This window comes from Anas acuta, chromosome 4, assembly GCF_963932015.1.
Source record: "Anas acuta chromosome 4, bAnaAcu1.1, whole genome shotgun sequence".
NCBI lineage: Eukaryota > Metazoa > Chordata > Aves > Anseriformes > Anatidae > Anas > Anas acuta.
In genome coordinates, this window is record NC_088982.1 from 19,570,715 (window position 1) to 19,583,494 (window position 12,780).

General features: G+C 35.9%; 1 long non-coding RNA gene across 1 annotated transcript in view; it reads left to right on the forward strand.

The window, feature by feature from the left end:
• The first annotated feature begins 4,391 nt into the window (after window positions 1-4,391).
• LOC137855678 (uncharacterized) overlaps window positions 4,392-12,780 on the forward strand; it is a 30,168-nt gene continuing 21,779 nt past the window's right edge. Inside the window, exon 1 of the long non-coding RNA XR_011095884.1 lies at window positions 4,392-4,494. This is a non-coding gene — a long non-coding RNA (uncharacterized lncRNA). The remainder of the gene's footprint in view (window positions 4,495-12,780) is intronic.

Here is a 12,780-nt window from a genome sequence, read left to right on the forward strand (position 1 = left end):
AATTGGGAAGAACATTGTTTTTTTTTAATGTGAAGGGTAATGACATCAATACCCACCAAGACATTCAGTACCTTACAAATTATTGACTCTAGATCATAAACTGCATTACACTTGCAGCTATATTAAGTTCTCTAATGAAACCACCACTTTAATATCAGAAAATGTACAGTCAAGTAAGATGACTGAAATGTCTGCTAGCTTTTTTCTTTAAACTGTGATTTCAGTTTTAATTTTTTAAGACTTATTATATGGAAGATTAAAGCACATTTTTCAGTGTATCATTTAAATCAGTCATGAATAAGCTGATACCAGTGGGCAACGTGTTTGAATATTTCATCACAAAGTGATGGAACGTCTTATCTTAGCTTGTTAGAGTGCTTTTACTCACAGGTCCAGTCTGCTCTTTTCTTTGACATGACCTGAATAAAGAATGACCAAAAAGTTCAGCAAGGACAGAATCCATGAAGTGTATCAATAAGAGAAAATATATTTCAAATTCTGTTGATATTATTGCCTTAATTAAATCAGCACTATGAAAATCATTTTCCAAGTTATTCAAACTTTCATAATAATGTTTGGCTTGTGCAAATATAATGTACTAAAAGAAGGAAATATTTCATCTGGTAAATAGAAACTCAAAGTTATTAAAATGGATTTTATTGTCGTTGTTTTGGTAAATTGTGGATCTGGTTATTTGTCTCAAAATAATTTTGCTTTGGACTCCAATTTACATTTCTCTCTGTGACAAAAGAAGCCTAATCCCTTGTCACATTAATGAAAGAGAACTTGGTGTTAACATATTTAAGTATTTGGTAATAGGTGATGAGAAAATATACCACAGAATCTTATGTTGCTGATACTTCTAGAATGATTTTCCTTTCTTCATGATCCTCTTGAGATCAGAAGGTTTGGGAAGCCTTAGAAAGATTCAGAACTGTAAACTTTTTTTTTCCTCTGGGTACTGTAAATCAGGTATAACCATTTTATCTAGAAGCATTTGGATCAGTACAACAGTGGTACTGCCTGAATTATTACTATGCTGAATTGTTTAGATGGTGTTTCAGACAGCTTCGACAAGCAGTAATTATCAGTCTCCACCTAACATGCTTTTCCCACTGGCATGCTATTCTTTCCAAGGGACACTTTCCCACACCTTGATATTCTTTCTGTGAGGCTCCAAAGTCCAAGTCAGCTTAATGTGACAATGGATTTTTGCAGATCAGTGAAAACGATGTAGGGTTGAGATTTTTCTTTCAACTTTCAGATTTGCAGAATGGCAAAAATTGTTCAAAATGTTCTGTGGCTTGCCAAGAATGAGGAGCTTTTCTCTTTGGGTGTAGAAAGAGCAACTGGGAATCCAAGAGAGGATCCCCAAGCTGTAGCTGGGAGTGCCTGCATTGTCTGCAGACGTTACTATTAAATCTGAATGTCTTTTTTTTTTTTTTCCCCCTTTGTCCCAAATATCTCAACAGTAGCTGTTACTTGTAAGTTTTGTAAGACGATTAACAGATGCTAAATCTAATAGAAACTCAGTGCAGTTGTTCTGCTGGGACTTTGTGACCTGTTTTTCAGCTTTCAGTAGAGATGGCATCCAGAGGAACTTCTCTGTTGTTCTGCAGAGATGTCACTGCTGACTCAGGTTTAAGAGGTCATTAGGCTCGAGGTGAGCAAGGGGGAGATGCAGCCTAACACATCACCCTCAGCAACCATACAGAAACAGAGCAGATGCTGAAATGTTTGACTGCCTTATGTTGTCACAGTCTGTGATCAGCAGATTTTGTTCTCTTGACTGGTGATGTTGTATTCATATTTTGCCTAGAGGCCACAAAGCAAGCAAGAAGAAGTGAATATGTTTCTTGTCAGCCTGCAATTTGTCTGTATTGGCGCTTAACCACAGATCTTTCATCAGATATATTAATTTTGGGAAAATCTATTTTGTTTTGTGATCCCTCACACAATAATATGCCACAATTTCAGGTTTATACTTCTGCTTGCACTATTATGAATAGCATAATATATTCATTCAGCATACTAATCAACAGCATTTGGTATATATTTGTGTGACACAAGTAATTCAATGAGCAGTGGAAATGAGGAGGCCTGGCTTTTAGGGAGTTATGTCTTAAGAGTGAGCAACTCTGTGGAGCCTCTGTGTCTGAGGGAGGATGAGTTCATCCTACAACAGTGCCAACAAATAGGTGTGAGGGGCTATATTTGTTAGGTAATCATAAGTGTTCATGAATGTCTTTTCATAAGAGGGGACATAAATGCAAACTGTCCTCTCTCCTGCTACATATTTTTTTAGAAGTGGAAGTGAAGACTCTGACAGCTCACCTCCTTGGTTGTGCTTGTTTTAGCTGGCCAATAATTAATGTTAAGTTAGAAGGGAAACAAAACAGGCTGATAAACTTGCACTGAATAACATTGTGTAGGTGTTATTAGGCATTTATGGAAAGTGTGATGGAAAGCGTTATGAGATAAACTAGATACAAGTCAGATATTGCAGTGGTGTAGATTGAAGATTGTTTAAATAATTCAGAAAATAGTTAAAATGAATCTTTTTCTGCAAACAGAACACTTCAGAATTCACCTGATTCTTCAAGAGGGCTTTAAAGTGATAATTAAGTGTTTGAGAGGAGCTATAATACTTGGGGGATTATCTTGCACATAGAGAAGGTCCTATTGACTCTATAGCAGTCAAACAGACATAATTTTGAAGATCACTGAAGTTCCCTGAGAAAGATGATAGTTGCCAAAGTTCCTCAATATAACATTAAAAAAAATTGAGATCATTTGTAAGATTATTTAATTCTATTGGAAAGTAGACTGATACAGAAGAGTGAGTGGCATCTGCTGACACAGGTGAAGTTTGCTCTTGCATAGTAATAAATATAACTGTCCCAAATTAGCTGTGCCCTTAACTGTTGGAGTTTCCATCTAGACCATGTTTGCATGGCACAGTTATGCACAGGGATACTACAAGTAGTCTGGAATGTACTATCAAGGATCCTGAAAGTAATATAGCTGTGTTAGTGCAGCCTTCTGTCAAAGCTAATGAATGAGTGCTTCTCTGCAGGCAATGTAAGACTAAGGTGAGTGTGCTAATAAACACAGAAATGTTGCATTTTTTGTCTGTGCTGAGAAGCTCTGCAAGGCTCTGCACTGAATTCTAAAGGTCTGCATCCTAGAAGACTCATGCAGCATCCTCAGCAGTGAATGGCTCTCAGCACGTGGTTATATACATTAGCCATAAGAGGGCTAATGTGACTATTTGTTGGCAACATATAAGGAAATCAGTGCATTTATAGTTTTTACAACTAATACTGCAAGTTAATACCAAGAAATGAGTTTTAAGTTCAATAGTTTTGTGGGAAATCCAATATATCTTGTATTCTGCCTTTCTGTCCAATTTTAAGTACAACAGTATGAAACGTGTATTTGTGTGTGTGTGCAGTTGTATAGAAAAAAACAGGAATGCCCCAAATTTACACAAGATGCAAATATGGATGAATGTCTGATTTTCATGATGTAAACTGGTAAAATATGTGAGGAGAAAGGAGATGTTGGTAAATGAAATTGAACCTGACTTTTTGATTGAAAAATGCTGTATTTCCCTCATTTCCCTGCTGTTCCTTTCTCAGGCAGCAGCTCAGATTTGACAGCCACAATTATGAAATTGGCATACCAAAGGCAATCTTTTTGTTTCAAAGAGGTAAATTCCATTTAGTCTCAGAGCTACATGATTCCACTTCTGTCCACAGAGAAAAGTTGCATTTCCCCAAGGAAACTCATTGGAAAAGAAACAATGAAAAAGTCTGAAATATTTTTCAATCATAGTAATTTATCATGGCTTTCATATCTTTTAACAGTGTTTCTAAAAAGTGCATGTAGATTGTTTTTGGCTATACTGGGTTGTAGCATAGTAAGAAGGCTTTAAGACTAAATGCATAGCTAATTGTACATTGCATCTGGATTTATTTTTCTCAAAGTTAATGGACATGGAGAGTTTCCAAAACACTAAGCTCCATCAACTAATGTAAAATATATATATATATATATATAAATGTAGTTCAGAATTTATGTGAGCTACAGTTTTGTTGTAGAATGGATCTGACACAGTCTGTGGATAACAACACATAGTTGGATTCTCCATACATGGTAATAGAAATAAAAATGTTTAGTCATCTTCCTGGGCCTAATTAGAGGATGAATACATGAGAAAGAAAGAAAAAAAAAAGTAGTCTGGAATGCAATTATATAGAAAATTTAATCTTATGTCTGACTACAAAGCTTTGTATGTTTGTATGCAATTGGTGGGATTAAAGTTGAAAGAGAAATATTCCTATATTCTTTATCCCTGATTCATCCTTGTTAATCTTTTTGTTTTTCTCAGCAGTTTTCTGATAAAATGGTTCTTCAAAATGGGCTTGGATTTAACTCTCCATATCTACCTCTTGCCTCCTGTATTTTGGAAGGTTTGAAAACCACTGCCAGGTATGCATTTCTCTTTGATGTGTTTGATGTCTCACTCTTCTCTGTTCATATTGCCAATTCATTTGCAGGCATTTTGTCTGGTATTTTACATTAGTGCGAATATGAATTCTTATGAACAAATATAAGTAGCAGCACAAGCTAGCAAGGTGAAATGGTAAAAATTTCTGAGTCTTTTACAAACAGAAGGGACTTTAGCTTTAGATCGGTTTATCATTAGTTAATATAAAACAGATGCTGCTAGTCCTAGGCTGTTCCAGGTGGCCTTCTTTCATTGTACATATCAAGACTGATGGTCATAGCCCTGGCAGTCAGGTAAAACTGTGTGATGTCTTCCAGTGCCATGGAGTATTTTACTAATTAAGTCTGTGTACTGTTATTGGGCAATGATGTAATAGCTGTCATTGCTTTTCCTTGGCCTACTGCGTGATACCTTGTTGTTGCATAATGTCATTTAAATATATGTTGTGCGTAATATCTCCTAATACCACATGATTTCATTAGGCTGTTGTCCTCAGAAATTAAGAAGTAGCTCTGATGCAAGCAGAATTTGTTTCAATGAGCGTGGTCATTGAAAGCCAGAAGGATGGGTGGCTTGGTGGTTTTCTCATGCCTCTAGAACTGGAAGATCTCACAGCAGAATTTAGGAGACCAGCAGCCAATTCTTTTTCTTTTCCTGTTTTATTTTCCCATCTTATTATTATTATTATTTTTTTCCAATCTGTAAAACATTTTTAGCTATTAGCAAAAAAATGGTGTAGAAAAGTCAAAAGCTTGCTGAATAAAAAATTAAATGAGAACTTGGAATGAAAAATCAGAAAAACCATGACAATGAAAAGGAGAAAAACATGAACCAGAGAGTTTTAACAAGCTACTACAACAATAAGGTTTGGGTCAGTGTAGTCTCTAAACATCAATCTGAAAGTAAGTCTTACATCATTTTAAAAAATAATGTGTTTTTAAAAATTGTCTATAGTTATGCAGATGCTGTTTATCATTCTGTGGCAGTACTGGAAAAAATGTCATTAAAAATAAATACTTTCACTTTTATGTTAAGGTTGGATTCTGATACTGTCTAAGCAAGGGCATGCTGGGACTAAATCTACTGAAATAAATGTCATGAGGTATATTGAAACAGATGCAGTTACATCAGAATAAGACTTGCTGCTCTTAACGCTCTTCTCTGTGCCTGCAAGATGGCTTAATTATTGCTGTTGGATTAATAGTGTAAAGATCATACAAATTATATTAGAATATTAATGATCACCAAGTGGCAAATAGATTATTCCAGAGGGTATTATGTGTGGTGGCAATTGAAACCACCATAATCCTCAAGCAAAGGAATGATTATGTTGTGCTTGTTCTGAGGCATGGGTGTCCCCGTAAGTCAGCATGATCACAGAGAAGATGACTTCAGCTGTGAGGCAGTTAATAATTTTGCATTCAGATTAACTAAAAATATCTCCCTAGCTATGTAGAACATTCACAAAAGCCTCATCATGAACAAACAAGTAAACAAAAAACGTTTTCTGTTAATTTAAGCTAAAAGGAGTAAACAAAAGAAGTCAGGGGAATTCAGTGTCGCACTCCCAGCCTGATGGTAACAGTTTATGGCCTTCCTATAACATACATGACTGGGTAGAGTGCGTTTTGTGTTGTGTTGCTACCGTATTGTATTCATTCTGATGAGAGAGAAAATTTAATAGCACTTAAACTTTGACTTGCACTGGACCCTGGAACAGATCCGTCTTTATTATGTATACATTGCCTATGCTTGCAAACTGAGAGAAATACAGCAGACTAAAAGCACAACAACAAAGAACTTGATGAAAATGTATTCTCACTGCAAAATAATATCAGTGCCATTATTATGTACTGTACTACCAGTCCTGCCCTCCTTTTCCTTTTATTCTTAATCTTTCTTCTCCTTTGGCTAAAATGTGAAATTTTCCATTTCCAAAGTTCTTGGTTTCTGAGTTGGAGCTGTACATCACTATTACAGTTGCTTTAAAATATTTAGAAATTGACTTGTTTTGTATTTCTATAAATTGGAAAGAAGACAGAACCAAAAATCTTTCTCCTAAAGCCCCATGAATCTGATCCATGTGCCTGACTCACTTTTGAAATGGGATAAAAGCCTAAATCCTGTAAGCTCGTATCATACAAGCCCCTTGATTTCATGTGGGAGCCTAAATACTTTAACACATGTAGGCTCTGAACACTTCAGAAAATATTAGCAGAATGTGGCAAAAAGATTAACATTCAAGGAATCTGATTCTTTAATCCATCTTACAGATTAATAGGAACAACAGATTACTTGCTTTAGTAAGAATATTTATTTGACTAAAACTGGGCAGGCTGGGGAAAGCTGTGTTATAGATGGAGTTGCAATTTACATGTGAAATCCATTATGGTGACATAATACTTATTTACTGGTGGAGGTCATCACATGCTTCTGAAAAACAAAAGAGTATAAATAAAATCTTTTGAGCTTAATGGATAATGTAATGTCTAATGTACTGACTCTCGTCACATGGCAATACTATAAATCATTACACTTCAATTTAATTTAGTAAGGACACAGAAGAAATCCATTTACTAGCAATTAAGCTGTGTTAGGATGTTGGTGGTACTTTCTTGATTATTTCCTTCAGATTTACCACAATGACCTGAGTTATAGAAACACTATTTTAAGTTAAGAGGAAAAAATGACCTGGGTTCAAGCTGAGAACAAATGTTCTGACAACTCAAGTTTAACTCATCTGTCAGTATCCCAGAGCTGTTTGCATTAAACAAGGATTTTTTTTTTCTATTGTGTTGGTTCTTAATCTTGAATATATACATGTATACTGGGAGTAGGAGGACGAAGCAAGAAGAGAAAAAAACAAACTAAATGAGGGAAAGCAAAGTAGTAGCAAAATGTAATCTGAAGTTTAACTTTGGGTAATGGAAACAGGCAGCTTGCTGAATGAAAATTTTATACCAAGAAACAGTGCTGTCTACGTGGAAATCAAAATGCTGTTGACAATAGTGGCTTCATATTTTAAGTCTGACAGGAGAGGTACAGTAAACAATTACTGCTATTTGGATTAGATAAGAAATAGCAAATTTGCTTGAAGGAAATTGTCACAAGGTCTGGTGCAGTTATAAGCTGTTATGTAGTAAATCAAATAGAAAAAGATGACAGGTGGTTTGCTTTGGTTGAGAAACATAAGAAATATCTGACCTTTGCACTGCACATATGAGTAGATTACAAAATGCAATTTAATTCAGAATGGTAACTAGGGGAGGGCACACCACCAGCCTTCCTTGCAGGAAAAGACATCTGTCTTATCCATCACTCATTGGGAACTAACAGTGTTTTGTCACATTGCACAAGGTCAGTACACCCTCATTTTCCAAAAGTAGGGAAACTTCCTGAGGCTTTATGTTGGCTCCAGACTTAATCATGTATCCTACCAGCATTACTTGCTGCCTCTGAGATGCTACATAAACATTAACTAATTAGTCCTTGCCATAAATCTGTGAAATAGATCATTATTTTCAACATTGCCAACACCGTCATTTTTGCAGAGGGTAAAACTGAAAAATAGAGACTTTTAAAGGTATTTAAGCACTGTTTCATTCAGCATTGTGACACGGAAGACTTTGAAAGTATGACATTTAGAGCTTCTGCAGACACTAGTATCAGCTTTAAATTACTTAGTAAGGATACCAAAGCACCCAGGTGTGTGGCACCAAGACCAGTGGACTCCCTGCCGAGTCATCTCCTCCTGGCTGCATGTCAGGATGAGGCACGGAGAACATTTTTCCCTGTGCACATCTTTATTTGGAGTGCCCACCATAGCAGTCCATGGTGAAGCTGCTGTTGCCAGATTAACATATTTTCATGACCTGTCCAGCTGGATTAAGCATTGCATATGCAAACATGAGGTAAAAAATGATATTTTTGCTCTTTCTGCTTAGCAGTACATCTTGAATTATTTCCTGTGCACTGGTTTGGTTTAAACAGGAGAGGTAAAACATCCATTTCTCTCCTAGAAGAGTTCTGCCAGTGATGAGGATTATCTGAGACTGAGGAGAACATCAAGACTATTTCCTACTCCCTGATGGCTCCTGGCATTGTCAGGCAAGCTTTTATATAAAAGAAGCCATCACTTGTGTCAGAGACAGTGCTTTGTAACAGGCAGTCACAGCCAACATAAAAAGTACATTAATATCTTGGAAGGAATGACCAGCTTTCAGAAATGAAGCCCATGAAGCTCCGTGGGACACCAAAGATTTGCCCAAGCCTCTCTAAAGCTACATCAACAGATCCCACTGAGTCTTGTCTGAGCACTATACTCAGATTTTAAGCCTCAGCTTCTTGTTCCCTGCTACTAGAAAACTACTGGGTAGGGCTAGTACTGTTTGACAAACTGAAAATGAAAAGGCCCTTTGCAAAATTAAAATGTTAAATTTGTAATTGGTAATATAGGGATCAAAAATTATAGTTGAAGTTCTGTATTAACTCAGATATAACATATAAACAGATGACTCTGTGTCCAATCAAAATGATTACACCCGTCTGAATTTGAAATTGATTCCTATTAACTTGAGAGGATTTTATGGGAATTTTTAATATAAAAATATTCTCAGCAGAATTTGAATAATGATAATCAATAGTCACAAGTTTTGACAATTCTTACCCAGGGAAGTGTCTCAATATATTAAATGGTCTATTCTATAAAACTTATTTGCTTAGTTTGATTGTGAAGAAGAGTAAATATTTTGGTTGTGCTGAGAGCTGTCGAACAGAAATGAAAGATGGAAAAGACATATTAGGTCACCTTGAGGCCAAATTCACAGCTGCTGAAAGCTGGTATAATTCCATTGACGTCAATTCCTGTTCTTTTCACTTGGATCTGTGGCCACACAGCACCTCTGAAGTCCCTGACACCATGTATTCAATTTGTTCCATTTATTTCACCACAATTTTGAGTGCAGAGTCTTTTTTCTGACTAATATGCTGATGTATTGGCTAATGTGAAAATATACGTTTTCTCGTTCCTGTCCTACTGTACCTTTGCACCTCTAGCAAATTTAGTGGTTTAGTCTTTTGCAACTTAATGCAAGTAGAATGATACCTGCACCTTTTATACGTGTGAGTTAATCGGAAAGGCAGGCATCGAAACAGCAGAGCCTGCTAATGCATTTCCAGAGGTGTAAATTACCAACATGGCTTGAGCCTGGATGATTTTGATTAAGAGTGAGTTCAGTGAAAATGTGGCACAAAATGATGACGCTTCACAGTGACTATCAATAAGTAATGATTTGTTAACAGTTTCATCTCCTATGGGATCCTTTGCCACCAAACTATACTTCAGAGAACATCCTAAAAAGTAAATTTAAGGATAAAGTATTGACAAATGTTTATAGAAGTGTAGATTATAAATTAAATTTAATTTATAAATTGTAAGTGGATATGTTCACTACTTTTTTGGCAACTGTTCATCTTTGTTCCTTTCTCCAAATTGTCACGTACTGGATTTACAAAAATGTGCAAAATCAGACCACCACAGGATAGAATTAAAGATTCAAAAAGCGATATTTTGGAAAATTGTAAATATACTTAAAAAAAATACCAACTGTGGGTTACTACTGCAGCATGATAGCACAACAGTAGCTTAGACAATGAGATGGAGAAATCGTTTACACATGTATCTGCTCTGAGTTCCAAGGAAAAATGTGGTTACCATGGCAACTGCCACATTACACTCATGCAGTCTCTGGAATAGATTAAATTGCTAAAAAACTGCAAGTTTTCATTTGACTCTTTGTTCAGAACTGCAGCTAAATGTGCTGAAGTTACTTAATCAAAGGCACGTCAGGTTGCATATTCTAATGTATTGCTGACTGAAATCTCAGCTTGCTTGTAACTTTGGCTTAGTTTTTCCGTAACATCTATTAATTCAAAATAGCTTTGTCATATTGATTTACTGTTTGTGTGGAATCTGTTTGGCCATATGCACGTTAAAGTAGACACTGACAAGTATGAAATGTACTATAGGAAATTTCTAGCCTTATATTCATATAAACTATAGATACAGCCAAGGGGGTTAGAAAATCGAGACTTCTTTTCTTTTCCATAGGAAATTTGTTCAGAGACCACCCTAAAATTTCATAAAAAGCTATTAATCATTATATTACTATGAAAGCAGAAAGATCATGTGTTTTCTTTCATATAGAAATTCCAGTGTAAGGACTTGACACAGCTGATCTGCAGGTAAAGTCATGTAACATTCATCCTTTTTTTTGAACACAAACAATTTCATCCTTTATGTTGTAAGTGCTAAAATGCAGTGATTCTGAGGGGTGATGATTTCTTTATTCCTGAGGTGTTTAAATACTTAAAATTTAAGCTACCTAACATGCAGGGAAATTTTGCTGCAGATATTTTTTGGATGGCAGTCATGCAGAACAAAATACAAGATAAACATGGGATGCAGCTGTAGAAAACAAAACTTCTCTTTGAACAGCTGAGGTACCAGATGATTTCATGCTGTGATAAGAAAACTATAGATAATTTTAAATTGCAGGTCTTTTGGAAATCCCCAAATTGTAGCTTCAGACAGACAAAATAGATATTCTACTAGACATATCTAGAAGAAAGTAAAAATGAAATCCTGGGATTATGTGTTTTTCTATGTTGCATTAGGTAGTTTTGTTGCTGTCATTCCAGACCTTTCCCTCTATTCTAGGGGGTTAATTTTTATGTATGTGCTTGCTGTTAATTCGTCTCACTGCTTAATGAACAATTTTTTGTTATCTCCTCTATCTTCTGGGCTTGCCCTGCTGGGGCAGGATAGAACAGTGTGCAGAGCCCTTCTGTGCAAAGCACTCTGCACAGTCAGGGCTCCCGGTTGCTTTGATTATATATATATATATATATATATATATATATATATATTATTATTTTTTTTTTCCTAATGGGACATGAAAAACACTGCCTACTTTTGACATTTTCTTATTTCTCCCTCTGGGTTACATTTCCCAAAGTGTTGAGTGGGCAGTCCCTCCAGAAAGCATCTGGGTGTAGTCCTTGTAAAGGTCTGATTGCTTTACTTTACCTCCAAAGTGCTATGAGCTTATCAGAACTGGGTTCCTGCTCCCTTTGCCTTTCTGACTTTAACTCTTTCTTTAGAGTTCTGTTTCCATCCTTGTGTTTTCCCTGGTAAATCTTTACCATTCAGAAGTTCTGCCTTTATTGGATCTTCTTTAGCCACGCTTATTTCTGATTTGTTTTAGTTTATCTATCTGATGATTATTTGATGACATGATTGTGTCTCCTTTCTGTTTATTACTTAAAGTTTTAAACTAAATTAGTGTTTTCTTCCACCCTTGAAGGTATTTTTTTTTCCTCGGGGGACACAGTCTGGTGCTGAAACATTAGTCAGCCTTTTGTTGTGGATGACATTTATTTCATTTGCCTTCTATCCCTAATATAATAATTCTTACAGCCTATTTGAATATGCCATTTGGTATTTTACATAGAAATGCTGCATCATTTTCTTTGTAACTTCCTTGTTTGTAGATTTAACTGTACCAGGTTATTTGGGATTGCAGTTACTGGCTCTATGTGTTTATGAAATACATTATCATAAATATTCATGATTTTTGTGTGTATTTGATATTAGTTTGCAATGTTAATCCTGCCTCAGGACCAGCTTCCATCATGATAAGTACAAGAAATGTGTTCTTCTTGCCTACTTTGCAAGCTTCATAAATTAAAACCTTTGAATTATACACAGTGTAATTTGTCCCCTATGGGACAAATACCTTGTCATTGAGATTCCATAGGAGCTACTTATTTTCCCTGTAAGGTAACACTGGTTTTGTCTCCTTTGTCTTAAACTGTCACTTTGTTCTTTTGTTACCCACTTCGTTGTGTCATCTCAGAAAAGAGGCTCCTATGCTGCCACTTCCCTGGCAAAAGACATCCTTGTGCTGTGCTGGAGACTTAGGCTCTGATTGTTTGAAGGTGGGACACTGCTCTTATTTATGGTGCTAGGGAAATTGAAGGAAGAGGACTACAGCCTCTAGACAGGAGGCAGCTGTCTTCAACTCTTTTCACTACAGATCCATCCAAAAGCAAAGCATGTGTAAAAATACAGTTCACTGCTGGGAAGCAAACAAACACATAGAAGATACCAAAACCATTTCACTATCCCATGTATGTTTCATTTTTATTTATTTATTTATTTTTCATTTCCTTTTAGTTTGAGCAGCTCACTCTTAGTCAATTTTCAA